Source organism: Corvus cornix, chromosome 1 (genome assembly GCF_000738735.6).
Source record: "Corvus cornix cornix isolate S_Up_H32 chromosome 1, ASM73873v5, whole genome shotgun sequence".
Classification (NCBI taxonomy): domain Eukaryota; kingdom Metazoa; phylum Chordata; class Aves; order Passeriformes; family Corvidae; genus Corvus; species Corvus cornix.
The window spans coordinates 6,003,808-6,019,420 of NC_046332.1; the positions used below are offsets into that span (position 1 = coordinate 6,003,808).

The following is a 15,613-nucleotide window of genomic DNA, read 5'->3' on the forward strand; positions in this document are numbered from 1 at the left end:
GATTCACACTGTAATTGAAGGAGGTAGTTGAGCTATTGGCAAAGGCAATCCTTATCCTCAGCATTCATTATTTAGTGAAGTTTTAAGAGCCTTAAGCAAAAGGTTAGAGGTTAGAAAAAGTTTCTGAGGTTAGAAGAAGTGGGCAAGACATATAAAAACCAAGGGAGTCCATCTAGGCAAACCCACACCTAACCACACACTGTTTCTTAGTCCAGAAAAAAGACATAATTAGAAAAGCAGCATTTTAATTTAATTTAATTTAATTTTCCTGCTTTGTTGAGGTTCTTGTAACAACTTCACCAGCATTGTTTCTAGACTGCAAGTCACTGCTTATCTATTGATGTGATTTTTTCCTCTCATTATTTCCTTGGAGGAAAAAAGAAAAACAACCTTAAGTATTTATTCAAGTATTTATATATATATATTTATTTTTTTGGAAAGGGCTGGGGTCGGTCCATTTCGTGTTTACTTTATTTTAAAATGTATGTGGTTTTGTGTATTTATGTGAAAGAAGGAAAGGACAAAGAAAATTGTGGCTTGCATAAGAAGCACTAGATGGTGCTGTGAAGAAAAGTATCCAAGCTAGGTCTCAGCAGCCTAACCTGGGTGCTGAAATTTGGATAGCCACCTTTGTTAGCTTTACAAAGCAGGGATACATTGCTGGTTAGGATTGCACTTGATTACTTCCCTTAGGGTTGGACAGTGGTGGGAGCTGTCATCTGATCAGCACATGGAAGAGGTCGGGTTCTCCAGGCTAATGCCAGGAAATGGAGACGTCTTGTGTGACCTTTAGCCCAGTCACAGGTGGCAGCTGAGACCTTCTCAGATGAGAACCAACAGTAGGACAGGATTTTAAAATCTGTGGGGCATCACCATAGAAAGTGGAGCAAAGCTCCTACAGGTCTGTTGCAGCCCAAAAGATGCTGAGCACCGTTCTGAGCTAATTAAGGCATTAATGATTTCCTAGCCTGTTATAGAAGCTATGAAAGTGGTGCCCACAATTCCTGCCAGCAGAGAGCTTCACATCAGGATGGTAAGTACTCCCCTACCCATTATTTATCCTCCTGCCTGACAGACATGATCATCTGCTCAGATGCAGCCTCCGGGCTTTGTCTCCTTTTAAAATTTTCCCTTTGTTCCGGCTATCAGCAGAGGGAAAGGTCTGAAAATGCAAGTGCAGCTGCCTGGGCTGCAATGGCTCTGCAGGCAGTGGTGCTGAGTGCCTGCCCTCTCCATGGGAGCAGTGTGGCCAAGGGCTGCAGCTTGCAGTTTCAAGCCAAATGCCATGAAAATGGCCCAGCCCAGTGCTGACGGTGAGATGTCTGTACTCACCACTCCCAAATTTGCAACTATTTAATTCCTGAATAGACACCAATCAATTAATTTCCCCCAGGACAAATGGTGCAAGAGTTTATTACCTGAAAGACAAGGCTCAGCCCTTCCGCGACCGTGTTAGACATTTCCAGTGACACTGCTCTCTTCCTCTTCACCATCCCTTCATTCAGAACAATCCCCTTCTACTCTTCCTCTCCCTGACTGCCAGAGTCTCAATCTATGAAAAATGGATTCATACAATTTTATTTTATATTGATGTTATCCCTAAACTTCAAGAGGCATAATTTATTTTGCCATCTTTATGGCGTTCCCACTTATTCTTAAAACACTTCAAAACACAGCAGATATACAGAAGGGAGCTTGAATGTCTGGTGAGTGGGGTTTTTAAGTTAAAATTATAGTATTTTAATACTTCACATGCAATGATCTCTTTGTAAAGTTTTCATAATGTCAGAGAAGTTCATAGAGTAAATTAGTTTGACTTCACTCGGAGTGCTAACATTTATAAATCTACAGTGCTGCCTTTCTGAATATATTTATTGCTGCAGAGAGGAAGGGGGATCAAAGGGCTCTAACACTTATTTCTGCCATCATTTCTCATCTCCGGCACAGTTTGAATTTTGTATACATAGCAGTTTCTTGCTCCAGAGATGTCAGAAATTACCTGGAGACTGCTTACAGGACATTAGAATAGAATATGGACAAACCTGCGAAAGAGTAGATGCTGCGTGCATTAAATATTAATGGCCCACATAAGTCACGAATCCAGATTTGCTTGCAGATTTGTTGTGTGCTGTATTTTGCAGTGTGAGCAGAGGAATAAAGCTAGAGTCTGTCTTCTCTGAGCGCATTTCTCTTCCACATGTTATTTTAGCCTTGACAATAATAAAAGGAGAGAAATAAACAATGCAATATTAGTGATTAAAAGCATAAAAACACATGAGGAAAATGTCTGATTGTAAAAGATCACCAAAGTAACGACAGTAATTTCTGGTTCTGCAAGGACTGAGGCCTTGAGATGATAAATTCCCAGAACCTGGGAGGATTACTGAGTTCTTAGCTTATCGCCTATTAAACACCAAGCCACCCAACAAGGTGCCATTTTTCCCCTCAGCAATAAGAGAATTTATTTTTTAGATTTTCAGCATCATGGCTCACTCTAGGATAATGCTGTTTGAAAAGCTCCACCAGGCTGAGTCATACAACCTCAGGAGAACTTCATGGTTTTGATAAAAAATATTGATGTGATCCCTAGAAGGTTTACCCCCCCCCCCCCCCCATCCCAGGTGAAAGAAGAGAACCCAAAATTTCTCAACCATTGTTTCTTAGCATGGAGTTCATAATTTTTTTAGTGTTTTGGGATGGTAGTACCTTGAAGACTACACCTGAGACCTCTTATTGTCTCAGTAATTTCCTGTGTGATTGAGCAAACCACACCAAAGCAATTTGAAGAATCACAAATGCCTTCTTTCTGGGTGAGAGGGGATGGAGGGAAGATGTGCCACACCCATGGTGTCTGGTTTTGGGCAATATTAAGTATATCTGTAGTTAAACAGCAAATAAACAACTGCTGTGATATATTCTGAGAATCTGGAATTATTTGGGATCATTGCAGCCATGGGGCTTGACCTTTTCTGTAGCACAGAGCAAAAATCTCCTCACATGTTTCTTCTGGAGTCCCAAATATCTGAGGCATAGCATTCCTTCTGAAAGATAGTTGGCCCTGGCTTAAGTGCTTTCCATGTTTGCGGATAAAAGGAGAATTTTTAGTGCAATTATTACTAAATGCTATTAATAATATTAGAAATCTAATGGTGGGAGTGAGACCACGACTTTTCCTTTGACTTACAGCAAGCTTGCTTGCCAAAGTCACTCCAGATTGTTTTGTCTTACTTGTTTTTTGCAGAATTCTGGTGCTGGAGGCTCCATAGCCTCCATAGGAATGTGGCCCTTAGGACACAGTTGGGCCCTGGCAATAAACAAACCTTCCATTTATTTTTTTAAATGTCAGAAGACAGTTTCACCTGGGAAACAAACTGGGGGAAGCTTTAGATTTCAAGTTTTTCTACAGGTGTTCTCCATCCCTACCTTTTACTGCCTTGACAGAAACTGCTAGTCCCCTCCAGATTGTCTGGTTGGCTGTAATTTGAGGTGGATTTTTTTAGGAAGTGCATGGACAAGAGGCTGAGGACTCTTGTGGGAATCAGAACTCCTCGATCATCTACCATGCAGATTTTGCTGTTTCTTCAAAGCCGGAGAAAGGGAGTTCTAAAGTGATTTTACAGATCTATCTTCTTTTGTAAGAGTTATGGAATAGAAATGAGGTAATCACCCACATATCAGCTAGAGTTTTGCTACTACCAATAGCTGTTAAATAAATGTTATTTGCCTTCTTCTGATCTTCTACATCTCTGAACTGCCAGTTTCAACCCAGCAGTCAAAAGAGGCCATTGAGAAAGAAAAAGAACAAAGAGTGCATACTTACTGTGAAAATCATGTTTCAGAAAGTCACTGTGCATGTATCTGGGAATTTAATTTTCAAGCACAGCTCCCTGAACAGCTCCCTGCACAATCTGGCATTATCAGGGAGCAAAAGAGACATTAGGGGTCGTCTCACACAACTGCTACATTTCTTTAGTCATGGAAGTACCCACAAGACAGTGGCATTTACAAGCATCCTTCCACCTTCTGTAGTGCTGTCCTTGCCAGCAGAGAAGGCAGAAGTGAACTTGTTAATCCACATAAAATCAGGAAGGAATGACTTTGTAATAGAAATTTGCAATGTGAGGAAATCAGCGGATACACTTTTAAAACTGCAGCATAGTGCAGTTTCCTGCACTTCCTCTTTTTAATTAGCCTTTTTATTTTCTGAGGTAAATTTTAATAAGTAATTTAGTAGAGCATTGTGATATTTTATTCATTACTGAGTTATGATCCTATCAACAGTATTACATTTGTTATTATTGTTATTACTATTATTATTATTATTATCTTCATGACCACACAATGCAGCTTCTGGAAAATAAGTGAAGGCTGGCACTGCACCACCAACAAAATAAATACAGAGAAGTGTGGCTAACACTGAAACATATTCACTTATTTTCCATGCAACACTTTAATATCATTTGCTTTACTACTTTATGTGGTAATTTTATTTCCATCCACTGATAATTTAGAATTGCTTTCTCCTTGAATTCTGAAACTCATCCTGAATTATGCAACTTGTGTCTGAGATCACCCCTATTCTCACTTTATAGTTGTACTGACTCTTCTTAAAATACCAACATATTTCCAAGGAAGGAGTATGAAATATTTACTTTCAACCTCACTTGGCACCTTTTGGAAAGGAAAGAAAGAAAAAAAAAAGGGATAATATAAAAGAATGTTACCAGGAATATTGCTGTGGCTAGACAGCAATACAAAGGACAGACTGAATTCACTAAAATGTGAAACTTAATATCAGAATTGTAATTTAGTTTTGAAAAAGTGTTTTTCAGTCTCCTGGTATCAGGAAATAGTTACCAAGCAACACCGTAGATATTGGTAATGCAGGCAGATCTATTCAAATAAAAATTATTCAAAACATTGTCATTATCAGTGGAGCTATGTTATTGCTAGATTCATAACCCTTGGTATCCAGACACTTTCATTTTCTACTTCTTGAGCAAAAATCTGCTTTTCCTGAGGAAGGTGCCCTTAAAGTTACCTCTGTTAGAGCAAGCTTGTGGGGATGTGCCACCATCTGCTGTAGTTCCACCTGTATTTTGCTGGGTTGAATGCAGCAAAGGCTGCCAAGCACAGAAGGGCAAGTAGATGGTGAGTACATGCACAGTGTGTGTGAGCAGCAGCAAAGGAATAAGAACACTTTTGCAGCTTTTGACACGGGATTTCAGCAAGAACCTTTGTATTGAATTTGAAATGTTCAATTATTCCTCAGGAAAACAGCAAATAAATGGTTTAGATCCAGAAGGATCTCCCTTTTGCTCAGAATCAGCCTACATTTTTGAAGAAGTAGACAGCCCAGCTGCTGAATTGTGTCTTGCAAGCTGGCTGCATGGTACAGAGCCAGGGATTGCCAGTCCCTTGCCACGTGGCTTTGGGCAGATGCACCATGGATATTGCTGCAGATTGGGTCAAACTGGTAGGAAAAATCATGGTCCTTGGCTGCAAGAAGTTCTAGAGCACCTTAAAGCAGGCAGCTGAGTTAATGGTCATCTCCAAAGCCCAGGAAGGCTCCAAAGCCTTATCCCTGTTCAATGCAAAGCTATGTGCAACTGGAACCCCACTGGCCAGAACAATGGACTTGCATTTCAATTCTATGCAGCACTGGAGAGTTTAGGGGACACATAGACACTGCAGGCAGTCAGTGATCGTTGTTGCAGCACTGCCCAGCTGTATAAAGGGAGTCTGGCCCAAGGAAAGGCCCTTTCAGAAAGGAGATTTGAGTGTATGTTTATCAATTCCCCACAGAGCGGTAAAAAAGGACACTTTTCCTTTTCTTGAGAAGGTGTACCATTATATCCAAGTTATCTGATGCCCTCATCAACTTCATCTCCTGGATGAAACAGATCATAAGACCCTGACTCTTTTGCTTGACCACTTGGCCCAAGCATGGAAATGGTCCTGAGACCTGTGATAAATGGAAGAAAAAGTGTCAAGAATTCAGGGGAGGGCTATAAAGAAATGGCAGCTGTTTGGAAGGTCTGATTTACAGTAATAATACCCAATCACCTCAACCTGTGTGTTAAACAAGCTGCTCTAAGGACACCTGCAGCACTCTCTGCACCTCAAGGGAAGATCTCCCCTTCTGGGCTTTTTTTCTGTATCAAATGGCACAAGAAGAACATTTACTTGCGGAGTTTGGGGCATCCCATTTCCAGCTGGTATCTGACTGTAAAACAAATGATATCTGGCACAAGTTAGAAAGACTTGAGCTTGGGCTAAATCATCAAGTTGGAACTGCCACCTTCTGCAAACAGTTTTGGGGCTGACACTCATGAAAGGCTGGGGGACACAGGAGGGGTGTCTGCTTTTGCTGTTACCAGTCTCCTGATCCAACAAACCAGGACTGCTGGACTCGCCTCAGTAGAGCAGAAAGGAAGAAACAGCAAGAGCCAGCAGGGCAGGGATATCTGCTTTCTATCTCCTGTCTCCTGTGAGGACAAAGCAAGCTGGGGAAGCCAGCAACCACTTAGTTCCACTTTTAAATTTAGGCTGGAGGAGATGCATCCATTTTAACATGTACATCTTCTCAAATGATAGTGACATCTTTCTTTCTTGGTGTAAATGCTTGTAAGGACCACAGTTTGGATCCTCAAGGGTTGCCTGCTGTGGGCAATTAAAAGGTTCTGATAAAGACAATCTTTTATCACAGAGATCTCTCTTCATAGGCAGTGGTAAGAGTAACCCTCTTACAGGATGATAAACATTCTAAGCTGAAGATTACAATTTTTAAATGCAAACCCTGTGACAGAAAGCCACAGTGCTCGTCCTATCTTGTAAAGATGCTACATGCTGTATGTTTCTGAACTTCTGTCTATGCCTATCTTCTTATAACGTAGAGAGAGAATGATTTGTTACAGTGTTTGTACCCAATTTAATTTAAGATGAGAAATCAGCAAGTAGGAAGAGAGGGTGGAAGGAGGGGGGCAGGACCTGCTCCATTTACAGCTCTTAAAAATAGCATGTGAAGCCAGAAACATATAAAATTGAACTAGCCATATCCACACGCAATGCATTTCCAAACAGAGAGTATCTACAGTGCTTCCCAATTATGTTCAGTTCACTGCAGCAGGTGACCCCAATTTCTTTGAAAAATCTTTATAGCAGTCCTTTTTCAGAGAACCTGAATGGGGTGCTCAGAATAAAAGTCAAGGCCACAAGAGTTTCACTTACTTGGGCTTCCTTTGGATTAAAGTGTGCGGATTACATGACCAGGGAGAAAGCTGGAGGACAAAGATGTGTCACCTGCGCATGGGCATTTAAAGCCAGTGGCAAGATGGGTTGAAGATCATCAAAATGAAAAGCTGAGACATCTGTTTTGTTCACCACCTGGAGGGCTCATGCCCTGCCTCTGTTTCTTTCTCTTACTGCTCCCATGTGCCCTGTGGCTGTTGTGGGTTGGTCCTGCCCTTGGCAGCCAGGTGGGGTTGATGCTGCTGGGGCCCCCCCATGCTGGTGGTGTTGCCCTGGTTGGATCTGTAAGGGTTGGATCCCAGGTGGATCTGTAATGGCAAGGCGGGCCCTTGAAGGGATGTCTGGGATGTCTGTACTTTGGCCAAGCTCTTTTCTTGCTCTACATACTTGTTAAGGGAATGGACTCACTTTGGTTTTGTGGCTGTTAATAAAGCAATGCAACGGAGAACAGGTCTGGTTTTATGTAATATTTATGTTAATAATTATTTTAGGGGCGTTGGCATGTGAATGACCACAAAGGGCACAAATCAAATTTGCTGGTGACACCATGAGGAAGCACCAGTGTAAAGAGCATCAGGCTGTCACAGGAGGAAGAACTGGAGGACCTCAGGGGAAAAAGTAATAGAAGTGGAATTAAATTTTATAGTGCAGAGTGTAAATGGGCTTGGCCTTGGGGACTATTATCACTTTTTTGCTCTATAGTGGGAGCTCATTAGCTAGGGATGACTGATGCTAGAAGGATCTGGGGGTATTGGCCATGGGACAACTGAGAGCCACCAGTGCTGTGAAAAGGCAGTGGCAATCCAAGAATGCCTCTGACAGGTTACCTTCAGTAAGGATGAGGGAGAGTTCATGCCATTTTACAGGCTACTACTTAGACCTCATCTGCAATACTGTCTCCAGTTTTAATCAGCCATAGCTAAGAAAGATGAATTCAAGTATGAGCAGTTTGCAGTGAAAGGCTCAGATGTGTCTGAAAATGGAGGGAAAAAAATGTGCTCGAAAATCATCATGCTCGAGGAAAATCCCAGACTATGATATCCCCTAGTTTGTTACTTCAGGGTTTTTTTTTTGGTATTGCTTTAGCACTGGACATTTAAACGCTAGATAAACAAAATACAGTTTGCTTTACAATGAAGAACAACTCCTCTACCCATTTGCAATAACAAAAGTGTGTATCTTTGTGCTAAAATGGCCAATTTAAATTGGATTCCAAAGCTATAGCTTAGTCATCAACTTGCAGTTTGTAGTAACACAGGCCTGAATATCTAAAACAATTTCCAGTGGTGCATAAATGACTTCATGGCATTTGGAAATATGTACAGGAATGGCTCCCAAGCCAGCCGAAGTTAATGAAAATAAAATTAAAAAAATAATAATAAAAAGTGGAGAATTTTTGTATTTTCATTGTACTCTTAATTCATTGTTATACCTACTAGAACATATAATATTCTTTTGCAACCATGATTGTATTTCATCATCTGTGTTAGCCACCACACACTTTCTGGCTACTTTATCCTCTTTTCACTGCTTTCCATACAGATTCAGTCTGCATGGCATGGCAGGCTTCAGGAAGCTGGAACAGTACCTCTTGGCCATAAACTGAAAACAAGCAGGAGCCAGAACACCACAGCTGCCTCCTCTCTCACCCTCTGCCCTGGGTCTCTCTGGAGGTCTGGGGCCAAGTGGTGGTGTTGGGGGGTGTCTTGGCAGTGCCCAAGTCACTCCCCAGCTGTGCTGTATTTAGTGCAGGACCTGGGCATTTCATGGTTGTGCCTTTTTTCACCCTCAGCTCGTGCAGAGCCAGTCTGAGATGTTATCAGTGGGTGATGCACAGATTTTCGGCTCTGTTATATCCAGGGGGCTGGAGCGAGTTGAACTATTCCTGCTGCCTACCTACTATATCCTAGAATTTCCATCCATTTTCCATAGATTGGTTGAGGAGGGGAAGTCTCTGAGGATGCTGTCACTGTTTTTCTTTCGGTGGGAAGTGTGAATTTTACTTTTGGCACACAGATCCTAATTCTGAAAACTAATGCACTCCCTTACTTTTGGGACTGGGCCATCTGTTTACAATAAGAAGGGAAATGGATGTTAAACCCATCTGTGGTCTCTTCTCAGAAGCTGCTTGGTTTCCCCAGATCTCCATTCCCTCCCTCTCTCCTCACCAGCCTTGGAGGTGAGTGATGCTTCCTGTGGGACACATCACAGTTACCTGCTCCTTTCACTTACTGACAAAACACCGTTGTTTAAAAGTGATTTTGATGTAAAGCTTAAATGAATGAAAGGTTTGGAGCACTGTTTTGTTAAATAAACAATGGGTGAGCAAAGATTTTCTCATAAGGCAGGGAGCAGGCTGCAGCCCATGAGCAGCCCTGTGTCCAGCTTTCCTCTACCCTTTTCCTAAGGGACCCTCACAGCCTCTCCCTTCTCACACAACTTGGTGAACACCTGCTTCTTGACTAAAATTTGGGTATTCCACTTGCGTGACAGGAAAGACCATGGTTACTTTTAAGAAGCATCAATATACTTCAAAGCACGTAGCAGAGAGTTCCTTCCCTGTGTTATCACCTGTCCAGATGCCTTACTCAAAATTACTAGATACATTTGGGGTATTGGCATATCTGCATTTAGACCAGCTAGTATCTGATGCCCTGTCCTGTAAGAGAGGGATGGAATGGTCACACAGCTTTCCTGTATCTTCTTACAGGGTGCAAACCCTGTCTCAGAAAAAATGTTGGGCTCCTGTGGCCAAACTCATCAACTGCTGTTTGTTTAAGACAGAAAAAAAAGTTTCAAGGCCTTATCTAGGGGATACATGGAAAGGTTTGCACTGAGCATCACTGTGCATAGTCTAGAAAACACCTGCTACAACATTTTGTAAAATATATTTTGAGACTGAAAGGCCAAACAGTATAGAGATGCTAATCAGCTTACCCGTCAATATCTGTTTTCTGAGCGTGGACCAGAGAACAGTATCTTGGATACAGCACAAACTGACAGACAATATTATTGTCAAGCAGAGAAACTATCAGGTCATACTTTAATTCTTCTCAGCTGTCCAGGGAGTTTATTTAATCTCCAGTGCAAAGGGAGGATTCACAGATCTATCTAGCCTAGGCAGAATAGATGTTGTAAAGGCATATTTAATGGCATGTTGTTAAGATTTTATCATGGCCCCTTGTGGGCTTGGAAATATGGAAGCTGCAACCATTCTTCTGCCATAGCAAAGAAGATACCCTTTTTAGAATAGTTTGTGATCTGCAATACATAATCTTTACTGCAGATAGCATCCTGAAGATTACTAGTTTTATCTATTTCTTGGTCAATTTGAAGTCTCTTTTTATAGTCTGTGAAAATACCTGTATGCACCTTTGTACATGTCATCCAAGAGTGTTTATAAAGTGCAGACATGCTCTCTTTTTTTCCCTCATTTCTTCAGGAGCATCAGTGATGTTTCTGTACTACAAGATGAGTTTAAAGTAGTCCTAGTCTGAAGTAGACACATATAACCAGACTGAGATAATCTCACAGATGGAGCCCTCAGGAAAATATGCAGATGCTCAAGTCTCAGACTGCACGGAAGGCCAGAGCCTGGCACTGGTATTGGACTGCAGGAGAGATGAAAGCTGTGTAAGATGTGACCAGATGAGTGATCTACCCAGCCTGGTGGCAGGGCTAAGAGATGGGAGAGAAAGGTTAAGCCAAGGAGATGGACCAGTAGAACCATGCTCTGGCCTCTCCCACATGGGAGCGGAGACCAGAAAGAAGCAGCAATGCCCATGAGCCTCAGGCATAGACCAGGATATCACAGAACAGCAACAGAAAAACATTTCCTTCCAAGTAGTTTGAAATCTGCAAATTCAAACTCTCACACAAGAAGGGGCAGAAATTTGAAGTGTGGCCTTTTGAATGTTACTCTGACCTGGGCTTTTCATTCCACCCCCATGCAAACTACATCAGGTGTAGCAAACCCCACAGTTCTAACAGTGATGTGTTAGCATTTTTTACTTAAAAAATTCCAAAGGACACACATTGCTGGGTATTTGTTTGTTGAGCTTGTCTAGGTTTGCATGTAAGCTTAAGCCTTTAATAAAGCATTAAAGGTAGGACAGGAAAGCTGCTGCCACTGCTCCTCAAGTCACATTTATCACAGCACTTTTTAAATCAGCAGCACAGTTACCACTGTTACTGATACTTAACCTTGGAGGTGGCTAGCCAAAATTTCAACTCCTAAATCTAGACATATCAAAGAAACAAGTCAGTCCATCTCATTCTCAGTTGCTCAAAGTTTCTTCTTGGCTAAAATGAAATTAAAAATCCAGCCCATATTTGCTATGATTTTACCTATGTCAAGACATCCTGTTAAGCATAAATTGTTTTACTTGCATCTCTGAAAATTCACAAATCTCAGGAATTAGAATGCTAACAAAAAATAAATTAAAAATTCAGTACCTACAGACAGCACCTTTGTGGAGAAGCCAAGCCCAAGAAAAGCCATGTGTATCTGAGGAGTACTCCCAGACCATAAGCACGAGCAGCATTAAAGCTGGGTGGGACAGCATTGTCTCTGCTTCTGCATTTGTTAAGGTATCTGATGTGCAGAGGAAAAATAAGGCCACTGCTGACAGTACTGTTGTGCCGGCTTCTTTCTCAAAGCGTTGTGCCTGGGGAAGAAGAAAGCACAGAAACATTGTTGACAGTTCCATTGCATAATGCTGAAAATGCTGTTCCTAGGTTTTCTGTAATCACTTTTGCCTTTAAACATGTGATTTAGTTATAAATTATCACCCTGACCACAAGCACTTCCTCCATAAACTCACTGAAAAGCAAATTAACCTTTTCTCTCTAGAATGAACTCTCTTATTAATATGAGAATCAATTCAGTCCTTTTTGCTTTGGTTGCCCCAGCCTGTTTGCACTTTCCAGGCTGAGTAGTGACTGCCCTGTTAGTTGCTTAAGCAGAATTAATTTTAAGAGCCAATTAAAAAACTCCAGCCCAATAATACAGGAAGTGATGTTCTGGAAAGCTTTTCATTACCGCATCTGTGGTTTCTTATTGAAAAACAGAATGTCTAATTATTGCCCTGATCCTTCCATCCTGACCTTGGGCCAGCTCCACAGGTGGTGAACACTACTGCAGTTTAACGCACCAGCACAACTTAGTAGCGTATTATTATTTAGCACCTGTTCTGAAGTGGTATGCATAAAATCTTACTCATAGAAGCATGTGGGCTTTTTATTACCTGAGGAAGAATTCATTCAAAGAACAGAAGTCCACCAAGACCAAAGGAACAAAGTCTGCATGCAGTGATGACAGAGCTGCAACAGAATCCAGGTGCTGGATGGGTATGGACACACAGGGCAACAGGAAAGGTTACACAGGGTTCTCACTTTCCTACAGTCACTGCAGATGCTAAGGAATATTTTCTCCTCTGCTTGTCAGGCTATCATCTCTCTCACCAAAACCCAAACAGGGTTAGTAGAAAGACATTTCCTCTTTCTATGCTCTCTCTTTTTTTCCTAGACTCAGTGACGTAGCTTTGGTTTTCCTCTCCCGACCACCATCAATGTACCTCTCTTTTGCAGGGAAGAATGCGGAGCAAGATGCATCCATATTCAGTCTCACTAAAGAACGGGGTGTGAAAAGTTAATGCATTCAGACTTCTGATAGCAGCAAAATAATTAAATCTGCAGTAAAACACTGACTCATGTGGTACCTTAGCAAAATGTCAAATTTCATGGTGGCACAGCATCACTTCTGTCCCCAGGCTCTCAGGAGTGTTGTTTGAAACTCTTTGATGACTCAAAGGAGATTAAAAGCATATGTTTTTAGGACACTTTCAGAAACATAAAAAAGACAAAAAGAAAAAAGCTGAGATTCTGTGGCAAAGGCTGAAGGTTCCTGCAGAGGGAAATGCTGAGGAGAGCTCTTTCACACAACTCCTGCCTACATGCAAGCTTAGGGGCATGATCCAAACCCACATCCAAACCCCCTGGTGTTGCAATGGGGATACTGCAACACGTGTATCAGACAACAAGGCCCGTGGAAAAGAATTATCTATGGACGGATTCTTGGTAGCTGTTTCAGAGATGTTTCTTTCTCCAGCCGCACGGCCGGGGCTCTGCCGAGGAACTGTTACAGTCACGGGACCCGAGGGTCCTTCCCGCGTAGGGGAACACAAGACAACCAACGGGGAACGAGGCTGACCGGGGCAGGGAAACCCTGTGTCTTCCCTCAGGGCTCCTGTCCCAGGACCACATGGCAGGGGGGAAGGGACCCCAACATTTCACCCGTTTATTTTTAACAAAAAGAGATTTAAAACTTAACATTGAAAACAACTGGATAAACATAACAAGGACAGTTTCAAAACAAGACAAGCCACCCTCCTGAGTCTTTAAATGTCCAAACAGATGCTCTGGAACATCTTAAGGCTGACAGAAGGGAGACAGGACACTCTGAGCGTGCTTTGTGGGGAAACTGAGGCAGGAGAGGGTTTCTTCCATTTGTACCTGTTGGAATTCTAAACAACAATAGTTAATTTCTTCCCTCCTCCTCTTCATCCCCCACTCAGCATTGGAAAGGGATTTTTGGGGAAACAATTGGCAAAGGCAGGGTTTTGTGAGGGAAACCATGGGTGAAAAAATGGATTGGGAATACACTGGGGGTAATAGGATATAGGGTAAAAGGGAAAAGGTGGGATTAGGAATGGGAGACTGTAGGGACTGTTCATAATGCCGATATTGTCTAACATGACTATGATTTTTAGCATATTTACTGCCTTTTACAGAAACACCATCAGGCCCAGTGACCTCTGCTGCTTGTAACCCTTTTCTACCTTGCACAATTTTGAACTCTACTACTTCTCTATCTCCTAAACTTGGGATATATTTTTCAGGGTTATTCTTTTTAATAGCAGTTCTATGAACTGCTATTAAAAGTTCTATGTCTTCTTGGTTGTCACATCTTGTTGTAAAACCATAATTTTGCTTAACATTATACCGTTTTACTATTCCTAAAACCTTAGCTACAGTGATTTTTTCCTTTTTCCGAGTGGCTGCTGTTTTCTGTCTCGCTGTGTTTTTGGTTTCTCTTTCGCTTTTGCTCTCTCCCATGTTGGAATTGCCAGGGCTGCTGGGGCCATCGGGGATGCTCGTGCCTGCGCGCTCTTCCTGGGGTCGCATTCGGGGCCGCACGGGCCACGCCACTCAGCTCCCTGTGCACGGCCGCCTCTGCTCTCAGCTGCGCTGCTGCTGCCTGGGGCCGTGCCCACATCTCGGCCAGGCCCCCGAGCGACAACACCCCTGCTCCAGTGCGCGTTTCGGCTGGGCACGGCTCCACTCCACCTCCGCTGCCCGCACGCCGCTCCTCTCACAGGGCTCGCTCCACCACGCGCTGCATGGGGCTGGGTGGGCACCGCCAGATCGTGCCTGCTCCTGCCACGCCTTGCCCTGCTGCTGACACTGCAGCTCGCGTGGCTCTGCCCGTGCACGGGAACTGCCTTGCTGCTGTCAGAGTGCTCGGCACACGTGGCCTGGGTCACACGGTCCCTGAAGCAGTTTTAACTTTGCAAGGACACAGCTGACATTGCTCAACAGTCTCGGTAATTAAATAACATTCACGAAAGTATTCTTCCATCGGCATATATTTTGACTCAGAAATTAACTATGTCCAAACAGTCTTCCAAAAGTCTTTGGTTAGAATCAAATCCCAAGAAACATAGGAAAAGTTCTTAAACAACCATGCCAGGAAGTGTTTCGGCTCCTTTTGATCTTGAATTAAGCTAAAATTTACAAATCCTTGTTCAAGAATCTTTTCAAGTTTAAGATAAATGTCCATATGCAGCTCGGAGAGCCAAGAGTCTTTCCATGGTTCCTCCATAGTTTAGAAATGGGACAGCAAAACAAAAATGAGAGAAATTCGGAGTTTACTCACAAATCAGTCGCTGTCCTTAGGGATCGGGGATTGTTCTGCTCGCATTATCCACCATTTGTTACCGTGGAGATGTTGCAACACATGTATCAGACAACAAGTCCCGTGGAAAAGAAATATATATGGACTGATTCTTGATAGATGTTTCAGAGAGATGGTTATTTCTCCAGCCGCATGGCCGGGGCTCTACTGAGGACCTGCTGCAATCACGGGACCCGAGGGTCCTTGCCCACGCAGGGGAACACAAAACAACCAACGGGGAACGAGGCTGACCAGGGGCAGGGAAACCCCGTGCTTCCCCCCAGGGCCCCTCTCCCAGGACCACATAGCAGGGGGAAAGGGACCCCGACACCCTGGAGCACCACCACTGATTAGCATCCTAATTTTGGACCTGCACAAACACCACTGGCAACTTTCTCATGTCTCTGT

At 42.8% G+C, this 15,613-nt stretch overlaps 1 long non-coding RNA gene across 1 annotated transcript; it reads right to left on the bottom strand.

The window, feature by feature from the left end:
* Positions 1–1,424: 1,424 nt before the first annotated feature.
* Positions 1,425–13,153, bottom strand: LOC104689413. The gene is made up of 4 exons (XR_005603667.1): positions 12,498–13,153; positions 11,711–11,918; positions 2,043–2,210; positions 1,425–1,552 (listed from the first exon to the last, which is right to left on the bottom strand). It is a non-coding gene; the product is annotated as an uncharacterized LOC104689413 (long non-coding RNA).
* Between the last annotated feature and the right edge of the window lie 2,460 nt (positions 13,154–15,613).